Source organism: Triplophysa dalaica, chromosome 10 (assembly GCF_015846415.1).
Source record: "Triplophysa dalaica isolate WHDGS20190420 chromosome 10, ASM1584641v1, whole genome shotgun sequence".
Lineage (NCBI taxonomy): Eukaryota > Metazoa > Chordata > Actinopteri > Cypriniformes > Nemacheilidae > Triplophysa > Triplophysa dalaica.
In genome coordinates, this window is record NC_079551.1 from 18,705,510 (window position 1) to 18,719,999 (window position 14,490).

Consider the following 14,490-nt stretch of genomic DNA (forward strand, 5'->3'; position numbering starts at 1 on the left):
GTATTTTCTACTGTGCTGTGATTAAAATAGATTTTTAAATCTAGACACAAGTGCACATGTGCACGAACACACAGAGCATCATTGCAAAAAGCTGCAACACTGTACCGCTCTTTTTCCTTCTGAGGTTTAGACCACTGAAAGTGAAGATAAACAAACACTGACAGACACTGCGAAGTCACTGCAAAAGCATTTATGTTGCAGACCCTTCGTGTTGACGTTATGGCTAGTAAAATGCCTATTAAATATCTGTTTTAATTTTTTCTAAATTCCATAATTTTTTTTCTCACAAATTCCCTTTTTGTTCCAATTGTGCTGTATTCTGTGTTTTCCATTTTTTATTGAACAAAAGTAAAATATTATAGCCCACTCGAAAAAATACTTAAGTACACTACAGTGTTTACTAATAAACTATTATAAAATACCAAGATACTAAGATAAAAGGTCATAATGTACAGTACAACTATGGTAATATAAATACACATAAATATAAATTATTTTGTTTTTTTACATACATTCCATCCCATTCCGTGTTTATATATAAAATGAAACAACCATTTATCTTTTCAAAAGTTATATCAAGTTTCGTGAAGTCTATTGAGTTGACTTTTCGGTTAAACGACTTCAAAAATTGTCACGTGATTTCCGGTAAGGGAACATAGGGAGAATAGATGCTCACTGGTTATTTCATGCATTGTGGGAACTTTTAGAGAACAAACGTTTCACTGCACTGGAAAAATGGCCTTGAAATGGACTCACTGATCAGAGCCCTGAATAATGAACAAGGGAGCTGATTGAGACAGAAACTAGAAAGTATGTGCCACAAAAGTTATAACATAACGAGGTTAAAGCGGCAACCACCCTCCAGCTGCTTGTAATTTGAGGCTTGGCATATTGGCTGAGCCCTTGGGGGTATCCGAGAACGTCAGTTTTGTGGCGTTTGTCATTTTTCATGGCCGCTCACTTCATCAGTGTAGCTACTGCTTGTGTCAGAGTGGAGAGTTGATGCCCGATGCCATAAGAGGCTGCAGTTAGTTTGACTATTTCTCCTGTCGGTCACTGCTGTATTGTTAGTTGGGGAAGGAGATGTGGACATGGAAGACATTGATCCTTGTTCTCCATTGACGACATTACCCAGTGGTTATCTGTTTCACGTTCACTAAGTACATCCGTTGTTATTATTATCATGAGAACCATAACAGTTACCATCGCAGATGATATGACACGAATATCACGAATGTGGCGAAATGACCCATAGACAAAAGACATCAAAGGATTTTTGGAGAAACACTACCCAACAACGAAAATTCCAAACAATTATTGTAAGCTTTCCATGTTGAATCCAGCAAGGGTAATGCCACAGTTCAAAATACTGTTCTTTCATATACTTGCTCGATAATTGGTTTTAGTTCATTTTCATTCAAACAACTTACTGATTGCCACTTTAATATCATTTTGATTTTATGATGTTATATTCTTTTAAATTATTTTGATAGCACATGATAGTGTCATGATATTGGCAAATCTAACATGCTAGAATTAGTTGAAGTTCGCAATTTACTTTAACATCCACTCAAAATTCTAGGTGCATATGTTTGGCAATAACCGGATAGATTTGATTGGTCAAACTGTCATTTTGGTCGATGTGTTATAAAGCGAGCATTTTCTCACTTTACCAAACTGTGTATATCTGGACCCAGAAGGAAAGTTAAATGATTATACGTAAGTGATGTCAGTAAGACACTGAAAGTGTCAATACTAATGACAACGGAAATGTATGACTCATGCTGATCCACTGTGGTTTAAAGTGTGAATATTTGCATTGCTGTTAAGCATCAGACTTTTTACAAACAAAGTGATGATATTTTCACACTTTCTATTGATCAATTTGTTTATTTTTAGTTATAGACTTTTTTTTATTAAACTAAACTAATTTGCCTTCAACTGTTCAAAAATAAGTATTTTCAAACCAAATCTGTCATGATTAGCGGACAGAACCCAAGCGCAGGCAGACACAGTTTAACAAAAATACTTAATTAAACAAAAACAAAAGCCCGCAATGGGGGAAAACACTACGAACCAAACAAGAATCAAAACTAAAAACTTCCTCGAGGGGAAATAAAACAAGGTCCAAGGTAACTGTAAATAATAAGTCCAACACACGAAGGGAACAGGGTAATCCAAAAGATAATCTACACAGGACAGACTAACGGGCAGGAAAACACATGGAAAGCATTCGGGAACAAATGAACCAACATGTGGCAAGGGGTAAGAGACACTAAATAGAAAAACACTAATGAGGGGAGATTGCATGGGGACTGAGACGGGCAGGTGACAAGACTCAAAACTAATGGGAACTTGGGGGAAGATGATGGGACAGGTGAGAGGGATGAACACTAATGGGGAGTTGACGGAGATACAAGGGGGCAGGGCAAAAGCCAAAACAATGCCATGCCCTTTCTCCACATAAAACACATGGGTATGTCATGATCCTGCCACAAGACTGGAAAATCATGACAAGAAGAGGCAGGACCATGACAAAATCATGACGGTATGTATTTTGCTACAAAAAAATGCAGGGTTGTTACAGTGTTGTTAGTCTTTACTAAGGATTTAAACATTTACATTTAGTAATTTAGCAGACGCTTTTATCCAAAGAGACTTACAATTGAGGTAAACAATGGAACCAATTGGAACAACATAAGCAGAACAAAAACCATTAAAGAGTACCTAGCATATGTTTTTTTAGGCCCTACTTTGGTTTATGGAGTGTCCAACAACAATTTTATGAACATACAATGTGTTAAAACACTATAATGTCGTAATAATAGCCGGTTATTCGTGCCTTACTTCTTGACTGACTCTCAAATTATTCGTTCCGCAATTCATCCGTCTTGGTCCCGCCTACCCGCTAACCTTGTGTCATGTGATTGGTCAGATGGTATAGTCTGTTGTTATTGGTCAAACGCGTTCATCATTTGGCGCAAATGGAACCCCACTACCATCATTACAGTATTACGGTTTACATGTGGTTGGATGTCACGTATATTATATGTGTAGATAGAGATGGCTGTGATTTTACCAATTTGAGCCCGAGTCTGACGAGGAAGAAGACTCTAATCCACAACAAACTCCGCCACGACTGGAGCAGGATGTTTGTCAGTGGCGAGTGACAACTCTTGTCATAAAAACTCCCAGTGTGACAACATGCATGTTGTGCTTTTGCTCATCAATGAAATAAAATATTTTTTTTTTAAATACTGTTAATACGTTAGTAATACTATTATTTCGTCTAAACTGTGCATTGTCATGGTTCATAGAGCATTTCAGAAAGTCGACGTTATGAAAAATTATTGTAGTATCACCCATATATATCTATATAGGTGCGCGTGCGGCAAATGTGTCAAAAGGCAAAGTTAATAGCCAGATAAACAAACTGTAACACCCCAGAAATAACGGTACATGCTAATGTTAGCTTTATATGCATAAGCTAAACACAGACATAAGGTACAAAAATATTTCTTGAAGTTAACTCAAAAATCAATAGTCACACTTACAGGTTGTGATTCGGTGGAGCTAACAGGTCCAAATAGAGTTTGTTTGCCCCCTCTTTCAATGATAGTCGTTTCACATACCCTGCAGTGAACGCGCCAAGATTATTAAACCAATCTTTGGGGAACTGACGCGCGCACAGTTAAACCCTGGGGTTATATTCCTTTGGTATCGTTTAAAAAGTGAATTGTAACCATTTTTCCCTCAGACGTTCTTCCTTTGGTAGTTGAAATAAGATGGACTTAGATTCACACCGTAGAACACAGGTTCTATACATGATACACACACATCACGAACGAGCGACAGTGTTTGGGGGAGGAGAAATAAGATTTCGCGTTTGTCTCAGCAAAACGTAGGCGGGGACTATGTCTAGTGACGTAGACACGCGGTTGTACTAGTCCACGTCTCGTTTGTGTGATTCAGAGTCGACTCCCATTTTTAAAAGCAATTTATTCACCTTCGGACTTACAACTTGGCAGACAGCTTACTTTCAAACACCGCAAGATAACAGACTGCATGAAATGTCATTTTCATGATCTCATGCTACCTACTCTTTAAGTAATTGCAATAAAACTTCTCTCATATAGCCTACCAAACTATACAGAGTGCTTTTGCCATTCTTGATCGATCAGTGTTACGCCACGTCTCTTCGTGAATTCAACATAGACAATAAACCCAAGATAAATGAAAAAATAAGACATTATAAACACGTCATTTGCTACCTCTAGTTGGAACATTATTACTGATTATTAGGACTCATGTTGTCTTTTTTCGCATTGCACGCGTGTCTGCATTTGCAGATCACAAACACAAGACAAACTCAACTCACGTTAGTCCGTAACAAAGTCTTTTACAATGAAAATATACTTAAAGGCTGCGAATCTGAAGCACCAGCGAAGTTTTAACGGTTGAAATGGCCCCACTTTTAACCAAAGCTTTCGCGCTTAGCCGGTCTTAATCTCTCTTCCAGGTTAGTGAAGCAATCGTCGGTGAAATGCGCTGCACAAACTTGAACATTCGGATTGTACTTTTCTGGAACAGAGTTGTAAATAAAGTGTAATCTTTCGCTTTTAGTCGTCTCATCGTTTGGCAGGCAAACTTTTTTGCAACGAAACACACAGCGTCTCCACGAAATGGCTGCGGCGGTGACGATACAGTGAGATTTACAAGTAGGCCCACTTTACCTACAGTTAGGTTTGGGCGGTCTTAATCAAGTCATGTTACGAAGTGATGACATTCGCCGGGTGTGGATACACAAGGCGTTTCAGGCAGGTCTGGGTTTGCATTCGCTTTTAGATAGAATGCATCTTTTGTTTCAAGCAATTTTACGTGTCTAAAACATTCATGGGCAATTTGTAACACACCAAAGACACAGAAAAACACATATTCACGCCATATGACCCCTTCAAACCAGACTGGTTTCTGTCCAGGATGTTGTTCTGCGTGAGAAAGGATGAGAGCTGGTTACTTACAACACGTTCAAGAGTTCAAGCAATGAAGTGGAGATACCAGTCTGTATTTATCTAACAGTGCAGGATTAAGAGTGGGTTTCTTCGGGAGTGGGATAATCCTCTTTGAAGCATGTGTGAAATGTACCAGTGTTGGGAGAAGAGCTGATAATGTGGGTCAGAGCAGGAACAACCGATGGAGTGATGGCCTGGAGGAGATGAGTGGGGATAAGATCTAGCGGGCAGGTAGTTGGGTGGTTAGAAGACATATATTTGGAAACACTAGGTACTGGGTTTTCAGTAACAAATGGCTTCTCCCACACCCAGAAATGTGGTCCAATGGTCTCACTGCAACCAATGACTAATAGACTTTCACATTTGACTAGACCTGTAATGGAATGAAAGGGGCGTGAGACATTCGGATCCATACGCATAGCTTTATTCAGAGACATGATCAAAACACAGGCAAAGTCGAACACCAGCAAACAGATATGTTTCAGACGGGACACAAGAATAATCTTAAAACAGGTGGGGTTTGATCAACGGCGAACATAATCCAAAGTGCTTGACAAGAGGGGTAATTCAATACACAGGCAGAAGATCAGAACACAAGAAAACAGTCAAGACTTTGACTAGACTATGGAACCTAGAACGAAATACTTTGACAACAACAGGGAACTGGCTCCGTAAAGCTGTTACAATTAACAGCATAAACGCTTAAACAATACCCGGCCCTGAATGGTTGTTTGAGACTGATTCTAATAGTGGGTGTGACTGGTAGCAGCTGTGTGTGATTGGTTTCAGGTGAGCTTGTGAAGCATGGGAAATGTAGTACAGGGTGATGTGTAACAGTCTGTGTAGTGTAAGAGTCAATAATGAAAGTGTGACCTCTGGTGGCAATCAGACGGAAGGCCACGGGTGGAATTCGTGACAAGACCTGTGGTTTAATCTTAAACCGCATGCAATGCAGAATTGTATTTGTGTTCTCATGATGATGGAGTTTCCCGTTCACATAGCGTACGTTATTGTGACACTTTAAGAATCACATAAGCGTGTGTCATTGTCTCGCTGAGACTTTTTATGAGTCACATAAAGAAAACTTGTCATTTTATTCCTTGTCCCTCTCATTCTCATGTCATTGCTGTGGCTGAAAGGGTGGCTCTGCTCGACCTGTGACTTTCTGTTGTCAAATGACTGTTGATAAAGCTGAAAAACGGCACGTGGAGGACATCTGCTGTCTAACATGTGTTAATACAAAGACTCAAGTCACATTATAACATAATGCTTTGAAAATGTCTATATATTGCAAGAATTGTAAGCACATTGTCTCGTAAACCTTTGTTTATTATACTATACTTTTCATATTTTTCTCCATGTATTTACATATCTCAAGATGGAAAAGTTACTTTAAAAAGTTTTACATTCAAGTGTGAATTCTGTATACAGCTTCACACAATCCTCATTTAAGTTCTGAAAGCAAGAATCCAAAAAGCGGTGAGTTTAATCACTGACCTACTGAAGCTTTTGTCTTTAATATAAACTATTAAATTGTCTGCATTTGAGTTCAGATGTGTCACATCGCTGTTTTTTATTCCTTTTCAGATTTATCATGGCAGTGATGAGAGGTCTTGTGCTTCTTTTCTTGGTCCTTTCTGTGGAGAATGCAGCAGGTAACCAACACATTTATTTATAAATGCAATCACAAAGTATAAACAAACTCTGAAATACTGTTCTGTGCTCTTAATGTCAAATATGTGACATGAATCAATATTGTCATGACTAGAAGAGGTTGTACAGTCTAAATCATAAATAACAGAGAGATAAAAAGATAGCTTCAACAAATAAAACATTTATTTACTGTCAGTGTTACAGCGAGTTAATCTCTAATATTTCATGAACTGTATAGCTGAAGAATGTCCATGTGGATGGACACCTTTTGGAGTTGAATGTTTCAAGTTCTTCCCCCGGGCAGTTAACTGGGTCGGAGCAGAGGTACTTTCATCTCAACATTTTTCAAGAATAATCCATTTCTGTGTCTAAACTAAAACAATTTGATTTTGGAATGACCCAGAAAAATCTCTCTTTAGAAAAATTGTCAAAGCCTTGATGCAAATCTTGCGTCTGTGCGCAGTAAAGCACAAAATTAGTTTCTCCTGAGTCTGATACCTACTAATGCACTTGTTTGGATTGGAGGTCATGATGGTGAAATGGTAAATATATGTCTGCTTTAAAAACATTTACAAGTAGTTTTCAGTAACAACAGACTAATTTGTCAGTTTAGACGGAAATGTATGATTTTAATTTAAAACAAACTTTCTCTAGGTTCATTACTTTCTTTATATGTTATCATGTTTAAATGTTATTGGCTCTTCTCATTCTTTAGGAACAACAATGGCTGTGGACTGACGGATCTCCATTTGACTACACCAACTGGTGCAAAACAGAACCTAACAATGAGAAAGGCACTGAACACTGCCTGGACATAAACTGGTCAGGTAAGAATTCTATTTTTGTTAAGTGAATTCTGTCAATCCTGACAATTTACAGTGATTTAATAATAAAATAGCTAGTTTTGTTGACAAATCTTGATTATATGTTATACTATATAGCCACATATTGTAATGTCGTTGATTAATGTATGGGTTTACCTTTCATTAGTCAACTATATTTCTATTTTTCTATTTTTCTATTTTTCTATTTTTGTTATTTTTATCTTATCCTACAGATAACCATTGCTGGAACGATGTGCCCTGTACTATGCCAAAGGGTTACATTTGTGCTCAAATCCGCTGATGAGATATCAGCAAAGAGTACACCTTTAAAATTGTACCATCACATCATCCCTAAACTTCCATACCTTGAAGTATGTCTCAGAGCAATAAAAGCATTTAAAAAGCAAATTGTCTGAATTGTGGAATTAAACTTCTTGTCATGTAAAAAAAAAATAATCAATCAATCTTAACATTCAATAATTGTCACACTTGGTGAATGTTTTGTTTGGTTTTATCCTCCACTGGTTTATTTCATTATTAGTTAATTAGTTTTCACCCGTGTCTTATGATTAGTTTATCCCCACCACCTGTTGATCCCTCGTTATATGTTGCATTTAAGTTCTTCCCTTGAATGTATTCGTTGTCTAGTATTGTTAATGTTACCAAGTGTTGTGTTCGTGGTTCCCTGTTTTCCTTTTGTTTTTGTAATTAAAGTACCTTTTGATTTATATCCTGGTGTCGGACGCTCTTGTCAACCGGCACCCGTGATAATAATATGTTAAATAACTTATTTGAACACTGTGTATTAACGCTTACTAAAAGTCTGCCCTTTCATTGATGTTAATCCAGTCATTCACACTGATCAAACACATGGCAACACATTAGCTTGTTGTTAATTTTATTATTTTATTATCTTGGTCTTATTTATCATTTTTCTTCCAACTTTGCTACCGTTCGGATGTTCTTGCTTACTACTCTGCGCTTTGCTCCCTGATTCTGTACAATTCTCAGATTTTTACTTCAGCAGATCAGAACAGCGCTCAAACAACACATTTTTGGCACAAACACTAAAACTCTTCAGTACTAGCATTAGTCATTATGCCTTTTTGGCTAAAGATTGTAGGCTTTCCATCATAGCTTCACAATTTCAACAGATTGACCAATCAAACAAGGTTTACGGAATTCCAGACAATCAAATTACAGAGGCCAAGCAGCAGTTCAGCCAATAAAACTACAGAAGACAGAACATACAGCCAATCAAATTAAAGTAGACAGTCTGCAGGCAGGCGCTAAAGACTGTGTAGTGAGATGTGAGAAGCTAAACATAACAAAGCCGATGCTTTTAAATAAAAATGATAAATGCTAAGATTTCAGAGATCCAAACTACGTGTCTTTTGCAAATTCTGCTGTTTTAAATTAAATCTTAGTTTGTTTGTTTCATCATGTGATGTGTGTTCGACTCGACATGCATAAAAACATTAGATATAAGTTTATAGCAAACAATTCATAAGAAATGTTTATGATGGATTTTATTAACAGAAGAATTTGAGAAACGGCAGAACTATTATCACAGGTAATAAAACAACTTTATTCGTCTAATTTTAATTGAACATTATTAAATTGGTTAGAAAATGGTTCCTTAAGAAGATAGATATGTTGTACCAGTTTAATCACTTTACATGTAGACTATTATTGGTGGCTCTTTGTATTCCATTGTATGTGTTTTTCAAGGCTGAGTTTATAGCAGCATTTAATGATGGAACTGTTAATTTTTCAACCACAGCCTCAACTTCATCCTCATCTTCATTGTCTTCATAACAATAATCCTCTAAAATCCTAACTGACCGATACGTTTTTTTACAGCTGACTATAAAGTGCACTGAGAAAATGTTCAAGGTGTGAGACACGCATTAGCCTTGTTCCGGCTGTGGCTGGTTTCATCCTATATATTGAAAATAGAAAGACTTTCTGTCAGAGAAATAGGAGTCCAGAGAAGTTTCACTGTACGTGTAGTTGCATTGGGTGCTGTACCTTTGACAATGTAGGCAGTTGCAGAATCACCATCTTTTTAATTTCACAGGGACATTAAGTGTATAATCACAGGTGCAAGGTGCTATATAAAAACAAACTTGCTCAAAGTTTGTAAAAAGTCAATTGTTTTAATTGATTACACAACATTTACCTACACTTTCCAAGACCACAACATCTGTCAGGTGGAGTGCCCATGTGCTCCATCAGAGGACGCTCCCTTCTTGTCTATTGACATTATGCCATACATGCACTACACTTCCCATAATCCTTTGCCCATTATGCTTGATTATCTTAATTTCCCCTATAAGTTCTGCATGCTTCAGATCAGTACGTGATGACATCACGATCTCTTGTCTCCTACACTTACGCCAGTCAAACGGTTGGTCAAAAATAGAAATACAAATTTTCTGTCAAAAAAACAATATTAATGACAATGGCCTTAAACTGATTGTTCACACAAAAATGAAAATTCTGGTATTTATTCACCTTATTGCCATTTCAAACCAGAATGGATTTCTGTCTTCGGCAGAACAAAAAACATGTTGGTAATTGAACCATGTTGTTACCAATTGACTTCTACTGTATGAACATAAAATCACTGAGAAGTCTACAGTCTTGTCAAAGTGAACTTTTTTGTAATTTTCCTATGGAGAGCAGAGCAAATAATAAAATGAAGTTTCCCTGTAAACCTTGGTGCAAACATAAAACGAAAATTCTTGACAAATGTTTAGTGTTTCAGCAGCACTGTGTTCTAGGATAACTGTACTGTGCAACAATACATAGAAATTCAATAGATAAACTATAAACAATTTGCATACATAAGTAAAAAAACAAGCAAAAAAAACATAACTAAAAACAAACGAACAGTAGCCCATAAACAAAAAACTAACAATTAACATGGAAATGCAATATGCATTATAATAAATTATATATCAAATTTAATTATAGCACAAAATAAATGATTCTGACTTGCTTACAGAAGTAATGATGGTCATGAGAAACTGAGAGAGTGTAAAATAACATGGTATGACAGACTACAGTGTGGTCAGAGCAAACTTGACTTCCTCTGTTTGGTGTGGGTAAAGTATAAAAATAAGAAGCAGAGCTCATTTGTGTCCTAATAAAGACAACATGAGGACAGATACACCTCCAAAATTCAGCAGTGGCATCAGACTACAGATAAATGGTAAGTGCTCATGTTGTAATCAAGTGTATTCATATTCAGAATTATAGATACAGTAAAATATTATAAAATTGCTCATTATTTGCAGAGCCAACAGAAAGTCCAAATGAAGAGATCAGATATAAACATCAGAATCATACAGAAGTGAAACATATTCAACAGAATCAGACACTATGGCAGACTCTTACTCTCATACTTGGTCTGCTGAATGGTGTTTTATTCATTTTGGTCATAGGTGAGTTATTTTTCTTTAGTTCAACATCAATATAAACATTGTCTATGATAAGGTCTTTGATTTTATTGTGTTGTTCTAAAGGACTATTAAAGGCTTTTATTGATGGGAATAAAACAATTGAAGAAGGTTTTATAAAACTCTCCAACACTGATCTACAGCAGGTGACCTACAGAAGCTTTTCTAATCTCAAACCAGTTAAAGGTAATGATCTCAAATCACAAAATTTTTCCGAAATGTTTCAGAGTTGTAATACAGTAGAGTAACTCAGCATCTTTTAGATGTAATATAAAACAACTGCATTCATCTTGCTTAGAGATGTATTTATTCGCTCTTTCAGTGTTCAGAAGTGAAATGTTCAAAGCTTCATAAAGTCTTGTTCCAGGAAACAATAGCAACTGTGCTGCTTCAAAGCTGACAACACAATCTGTACAACTATCCTGAAATATATATCTCACAGTGTACAGAGTGTGTAACAAAGATCTTTATAATTCATACAGTTGGACTTTAATCTATATAGTCAATCTCAGGCATGAGCCAAAGAAATAAATACACAAAGTCTGCCCTTTCATTGCTGTTATCCAATCATGTAAAGTCTAATTCACACTAATCCAACAAATGTATTTTGTTGATTTATTTATCTTATTTTGATTCTATTTTTTTGTTTTGAATTTAATAGTCACACATTCCTATATTTTGCCATATAGATAAAAATGTTTGACTATAGACACATTTTCTGTAAATATACATCGTGACACGTTTTTATGGGCGGAGCTTAGGTTGGGGCAGAAAGATCCCCTTGACCACATATCTAAGGCTATGTAGCATGTTTAGTTTGCTTGCTTTTTGATGATGACTAGAAAATATCACTCACTGTGAAGGACCGAGATTGTTCATAAAAAATTCACTTTAATGCAAAGAACCTGGCCAAACTCTATGTGTTCACTCAAAGGATGGACGAACTGACAGGATTTCATTCAGTTAATACCGTATATTCTCTTTAATTTTCTTGTAGAATTATATTATTAAAAAAAGTGTATTAATATTTTATAAGCATTTATAAGCACAAACTTTTGAACACATAGGGTATGCTTGCAAACTTTGTTAGTTATAAAACTAGCAGTTAACTATCGGCCAGACACTAAACATAAAGGAAACAGTTTTTATCTCATTTTCTGAAGTTATCACAAGTGCATTAGTATAAAGGGAGAAGAACAGTGAGACTCATGTTATGTGACTCGTGTTTGTGTTCAAGTAAATGCTTTTTGTAAATGCAGGCATCTAGTATACGCTCTCAGTTGATCTTTAATATACATACTTGGTTTCTCTGTCTGGCGAGTGTAGATGTAAAGTTCAAGATAAAAAAATGTATAGATTGAGAGCTCTAGTCAGACACTATTATTCGTGCCTGAACTATTTTACTTCTCTGAACGGTGCGACTTTTAAATAACAAAATGCAAAATAACAGCAAATTCCTCCTTTATTAATTAAATATGAATCAATTAACTTTACCTGTTGTTTTTGAGGATACTTGTCTAGCTGAAGTACGGAAGTCTCCCTCTAGTGTTTAAATTTAAAACACTTGACTTCCTATTTGATGATTAAGACCTTTTGAATAGAGCTTTGCAGATGAATTCACTTTATGCAGTGAGGGGTGTGAAGCAGTTTTTATTATATTAATGTGTTCAGATCACAGCAACAACATGAGGATTATTCAGCTTCAGCTCTGTAAGTTTATTGTGTGTTATGATGCTTTTTATTAGACAATGTTTTCGGTTTTTTAAAGGTGGTTGATAATACCTGCCACTTTCAGTGTTGCATTTTATCAATCCATGTGACATTCACGAGTTCACCTGAGCAGATAACGAAGATAGCAGGGGTAGTAAAAGTAGGCCTATGCGTGTTTGGCGTGCTGTCCGGGCAGCAGGTTCTGAGCTCGCCGATTCCATCCGATCCCGGAACTCACCCCCCGGAGTTCTGCTATCGACAAGCGCTGAAGTGGAGGAGCCGGGGAGGTAATGGGATGTGTAATCCTTTAGAGATGGCTTCAGGTGAGAATCTTTGTCTACTAATGTGCTGGTTCGCTTGAGCTGATGGGGTAGAGTCTATGATTGCTGATTGCGAACCAGCCGGTCTTAATTATATGCTCTGGCTTCTCCCGAACTTTGTTAATCTATAGTCATGCATTAACATCATTTATGAATGGGTTTTCTTGTTTTTATCTTAAAGGTGTATTAATGTGGTTTGAAGCTGCAGAGACTTTAGATCAACTGACTTCTTTGGGACAAAATGTGACTATAAACTGTGATCTGGATGATGAGGACATTTATTGGGTTTTACAGAAACAATCAGATTCTCCTACAGTGATACTGCGCTCATTCTCAAACCCAACATTAGCCTATCACTTCAATAAAACATTGAAAAACAATTATTCAGTACAATCGAAACATCGTCTGGTCATATATAACGTCACTGTAGATGAGTTAGGAGTTTATTACTGTGTGAACAAAGATACACCTCCAAAACTCAGTCACAGCACAAGACTGAACATCATTGGTAAGTACTTTTGCTCCATCAGTGACCAAAACATTATGGACACTGTGATTATTAATATCAGTAGAGCTTCTCTTCGGTTGATCTATACAAAATTGAATATTTTTCAGTATAACAAAAGTCTGTTTACATTGAATTAATGTGTTTGAGAAGACTGACAGTCAATACTGTAACTGAATGCAATTCACATCTTTATTTTCAGAACCAACTCAACTGAGCGAGTTCAATACAACTGAATGCAAGAATCACACAATGGTAACAGAGCAAAACTCAACACAATTGAAGACTTTTACTCTCATATCAGGTCTTCTGAATGCTGTTCTGATCATTACATGTGAGATCTTTCAGATATACAGTAAGTTTGATTTTAAGATAATGCTGCTCACAATGTGGCTCTACAACAGAAAGGTCAGTAATTGTGTAATGACACATTAGAAAAAAGACAAAAGATCTGGGAATTATTATTAATGACCACAAATATTGACTCTAAATTCATTGTCATTAGGATTCTTAAATGTTGTTTCTGTTGAAAATGGATGTTGGAACAGATCTGGAAACAGTTCACAACTTTACAACACTGAACTGCAGCAGACGCAACATTTAAAAGAGCCTCAAGACACAAATCAATTACAGGTAAGATTATTAATATCATTAATGATTCACTGAAAATAACGAAGAACTGGATTACTGTCGTTTATTTGTTAATACTGATTTTCTTTTCTATCTTTCAGTATGTGACAGTGGTTTTCAAGCTGTTTAAAATATTAAGACCAGCCAGATCAACAGTACCTACTGTATGTTGCTAAAAAGCTGTTGTGACGAGGCGCTGTTCTGGGATCAGCGTCACCTGGGACACAGCCCGGCAGCTAGCGCTGATTGAGCGCACCTGACGCCGATTAGCTGCCGGGCATATAAGCCGCCTTCTCCCAGCACTCGAGGTCCCAGGACACAGCACTATATGCTGTGTCTCACATACCCCCGAGTGAGAGCGAGGACCCGATT

The 14,490-nt window shown here is 36.7% G+C and overlaps 1 long non-coding RNA gene across 1 annotated transcript; it reads left to right on the top strand.

Moving 5' to 3' along the window:
- The first annotated feature begins 6,463 nt into the window (after window positions 1-6,463).
- On the top strand, window positions 6,464-6,885 carry LOC130429889 (uncharacterized). Its single transcript, XR_008907700.1, has 3 exons — window positions 6,464-6,491; window positions 6,600-6,667; window positions 6,862-6,885. It is a non-coding gene; the product is annotated as an uncharacterized LOC130429889 (long non-coding RNA).
- The last annotated feature ends 7,605 nt before the right edge of the window (window positions 6,886-14,490 follow it).